General features: G+C 44.5%; 1 non-coding gene and 2 pseudogenes across 1 annotated transcript; all 3 read right to left on the bottom strand.

Annotated features, from left to right (window-relative positions):
* Positions 1-2,013: 2,013 nt before the first annotated feature.
* LOC147705704 (5S ribosomal RNA) lies at positions 2,014-2,132 on the bottom strand (annotated as a pseudogene).
* Positions 2,133-2,918: 786 nt separating this feature from the next.
* On the bottom strand, positions 2,919-3,037 carry LOC147705705 (5S ribosomal RNA). The gene has a single exon (XR_015298512.1). It is a non-coding gene; the product is annotated as a 5S ribosomal RNA (ribosomal RNA).
* Positions 3,038-3,138: 101 nt separating this feature from the next.
* LOC147705706 (5S ribosomal RNA) lies at positions 3,139-3,258 on the bottom strand (annotated as a pseudogene).
* Positions 3,259-4,463: the final 1,205 nt, after the last annotated feature.

Here is a 4,463-nt window from a genome sequence, read left to right on the forward strand (position 1 = left end):
CATTTAACTGAAGCAAAACAAAAAAAAAAGAATTTCCAAAAAACATAGTACATGGTATTCCCTGGCAGTCTCCCATCCAGGTACTAACCAGGCCCGACCGTACTTAAGTTCTGAGATCAGACGAGATCAGATATATTCAGGGTGGTTTAGCCGAAGGAATGAAGAGCACTGACTTTCGGGGTCTTATCTTATTTTCTACTTCAGGGCTGGCCATTGTATGAGAGATAATTCATCCTTATTCACCTAAAGCAAAATGAAAAAGGCTACAGCACCTGGTATTCCCAGGCAGTCGCCCATCCAGGTACTAACAAAGCCTGGTCCTGCTTAACTTCTGAGATCAGACCAGATCAGGTCCTTTTAGGGTGGTATGGGCATAGGTATGAAGAGCACTGACTTTAGGATCATAGCTTTTTTCATTCTACTTCAGTTATGGCCATAGTATACGAGACAAGCCATCTTCATTCACCTAAAGCAACACAAAAAGCCTACAGCATCTGGTATTCCAAGGCAGCCTCCCATCCAGGTACTAAACAGGCCTGACCTTGCTTAACTTCTGGGATCAGACGCTTTCAGGGTGTTATGGCTATAGGCATGAAGAGCATTGACTTTTGGGCTCTTAGCATTTTTCATTCTACTTCAGTACTGGCCTAAAGCAAAACAAAACAAAAAAAGCCCAGAGCACCTGGTATTCCCAGGAGTTCTCCCATCCAGGTACTAACTATGCCCGACCCAGATTAACTTCTGAGATCAGACAAGGTCAGATGCTTTCAGTGTGATTTAGCCATAGGCATGAAGAGCTCTTACTGTGGGGCTTTTAGCCATTTTATTCTACTTCAGTGCAGGCCAAAGTAAGTGAGACACGCCACCCTCATTCGCATAAAGCAAAACAAAAAGCCTACAGCACCTGGTATTCCCAGGTGGTCTCCCATCCAAGTACTAACCAGGACCGACTGCATGACTGCTGAGATCAGACGAACTATTGTGTTTTTTGGGTGGTGTGGCCGTAGGTATGAAGAGCACTGACTTTGGGGCTCTTAGCTTTTTTCATTCTACATCAACGCTGGCCATAGTAAGCAAGACAAGCCACCCTCATTCACCTAAAGCAAAACAACACATAAAAACATACAGCACCTGCTTTTCCCAGGCGGTCCCTCATCCAGGTACTAATAACCTGACCCGACCCTGCTTAACCTCTGAGATCAGATGCTTTCAGGGTGGTTTAGCCATAGGCATGAAGAGTACTGACTTTGGGGATCTTGGCTTTTTTCATTCTACTTCAGTGCTGGCCAGAGTATGCAAGACATGCTACCCTAGTTCACCTAAAGCAAAACTAAAAACTAAAAAAGTGGACAGCACATGTCATTCCCACTTGGTCTCTCATGTAGGTACTAACTACTCCTGACCCTGCTTAATTTCTGAGATCAGGTGCTTTTAGGGTGGTATGGCCATGGGCATGAGGAGCACTGACTTTGGGGCTCTTAGCATTTTCCATTCTACTTCAATGCTGGCCATAGTATGCGAGAAAAGCCACCCTTATTCACCTAAAGCAAAATACAAAAACAAAAAGCCTACACCATATGGTATTCCTTGGCGGTCTCCCATCCAGGTACTAACCAGGCCCAACCCTGCTTAACTTCTCAGATCACATGTGATTAGGTGTTTTCAGGGTGTTTTGTCCTAGGCATGAAGAACACAGACTTTGGGGATCTTAGCTTTTTTTCATTCTACCTCAGTGCTGGCCATAGTAAGTGAGACAAGCCACCCTCACTCACCTAAATCAAAACAACAACAAAAACAAAAAGTCTACACCACATGGTATTCCCAGGCGGTCTTCATTCCAGGTGTTACCTAGGTCCAACATTGCTTATCTGCTGAGATCAGGTGCTTTCAGGGTGATATGGCTATAGTCATGAAGAGCACAGACTTTGGGGATCTTAGCATTTGTCATTCTACTTCTGTGCTGGCCATAGTATGTGAGACAAACCACCCTCAATCACCTATAGCCAAACCAAAAGCCTACAGTACCTGGTATTCCAAGGCAGTCTCCCATCCAACTACTAACCAGGCCCGACCCTGCTTAACTTCTGAGATTAGAAGTGATAAGGTGCTTCTAGGGTGGTATCATCATAAGGAAAAAAAGAGTACTGAATTTGGGGCTCTTCACTTTTTGCATTCTACTTCAGTGCTGGCTATAGTAAGCGAGACAAACCACCCTGATTCACATAAAGTAAAAAAAAGAGCCAACAGCACCTGGTATTCTCAGGCGGTCTCCCAACCAGGTACTAACCATGCCCAAAACTATTTAACTTCTGAGATCAGATGCTTTTTGGGTGGAATGACAGTATGGATGAATACCATTGACTTTGGGGCTCTTAGCTATTTTCATTCTACTTCAACGCTAGCCATAGTAACCGAGACAAATCACCCTCATTCACCTAAAGCAAAACAACAACAAAAAAGCCTACAGCACCTGGGATTCCCAGGTGGGATCCCATCCAGGTACTAGCCAGGCCCAACCCTGCGTAACTTCTGAGGTGAGTCCAGATTAGTTGAGTTCAGGGTGGTATGGCTGTAGGAATGAAAAGCACTGACTTTGAGGCTCTTAGCTTTTTTCATTTTACTTCAATGCTGGCTATAGTATGCGAGAAAAGCCCCCCTCATTCACCTAAACCAAAAAAAAAAGAAAGCCTAGAGCACCTGATATTTCCAGGCGGTCTCCCATCCAGGTATGAACAAGGCCCAACCCAGCTTAACTTCAGAGATCAGAAGCGATGAGAAGCTTCCAGGGAGGTACGGCTGTAGGCATGAAGAGCACTGACTTTGAGGCTCTTAGCTTTTTTCATTCTACTTCAGTGCTGACCATAGTAATTGAGACAAGCCACCCTCATTCACCTAAAGCAAAACAAACAAAAATAAAAAGCCTAAAACACCAGGTATTCCCAAGCGGTCTCCCATCCTGGTACTAACCAGGCCCAACCCTGCTTAACTTCTTAGATCAGACGGGATTAGGTGCTTTCAGGGTGGTATGGCCATAGTCAGGAACAGCACAGACTTTGGGGTTCTTAGATTTTCATTCTACTTCAGTGCTGGCCACAGTAAGCTAGACAAGCCACTTTCATTCACCTAAAGCAAAATAAAAACCTACAGCACCTGGTATTTCCTAGGAGGTTTCCGATTCAGGTACTAACCAGGCCCGTCCCTGTTTAACTTCTGAGATCAGACGAGTTCAGGTGCTTTTAGGGTGGTATTGTCGAAGGAATGAAGAGCACTGAGTTTGGGGCTCTTAGCTATTTTCATTCTTCCTCAGTGCTGGCCATAGTTAGCGAGACAAGCCACTCTCATTCACCTAAAGCCAAACAAAAAGAATACAACCTGCAGCACATGGTGAAGACCCGGGCTTTTAGAACCCAGCGGCGCCAGGGGCACGCCCAAAGTCTTCGGATTCACCTGTCTTGGTTTACAGAGACACGGAATACTTCTGGGTGGCGTCAGAGACCAAGTTTATTAGCTGCAGCCAGTAACAGTGATCCCAGAAACACAGCATGGAGTATTTCGGGAGACTGCTCAAATTCGTAGAGCAAGACATCTCCTTTTATACACAATATTCACATTTACAAATACTCCCACTGCGCAAAAATCTAACCAATGGGGTACATTCTCAAACAAAGTATCACATGACGAAAAGCTCAGTTTGCAACATCCCAACCCAAAGTTAATCATTGGGAATGTCCCAAATCCAATCTCCACAAGCAGGACAAACCCATAATTGAAAAGCACAATGCATGTAATAAAGAGCATAGAAAAAGGAAACAATGTCTGATAGTGAGCTAGATAAGGCATGTGTAAGGAGACTAAAAGTTAACGATGTCCTGAACAGTGATTGGCAATCTCAGACAACGATCAAACCAGGGAAATTGACTCGGCAGGGTCAGCTTCAGGTGAAGGAATCAGATCCTTGCAATTCACCTCGGAGTCAAGAAAGACCCTGTTAATGTATACCAATACGTGAAGGCCAGGCCGCTTCGTTCGTTCGACCATATTCGTTGGCCTGCGTGATGGCAATACAAAATGGAGACTTAAACAAAATGGAACCCATGCTCGAGATGAACTCTCCAAATACATGGTGAACTCGCTAGCTAACGTGACAAATTCACTCCATATTAGCAGAACTCACTAAATATGGTTCGACATCACCAAAATCATGACGGAACCATAACCTTACAAGAGAAGGTCCGTTTTCACAGAACCACAGACCCTTCTTTTGCCATTACGTAGTCAATAACCTTAACTCACATTAATCTGAATTTAGGTCTACATCAATCTTCATCAGACCATCAAGGTGTTGCTGGAGCATCATCCTATTACTTTCTACTTCTCTTGAGACAGGTCTCCGCACACACGTAGTAGCACAAAGACTACAAACGGCGGGAGCACACTGGATGCAAAGACAACAGGAAAAGAGA

This window comes from Lissotriton vulgaris, chromosome 7 (assembly GCF_964263255.1).
Source record: "Lissotriton vulgaris chromosome 7, aLisVul1.2, whole genome shotgun sequence".
NCBI classification, from domain to species: Eukaryota; Metazoa; Chordata; class Amphibia; order Caudata; family Salamandridae; genus Lissotriton; species Lissotriton vulgaris.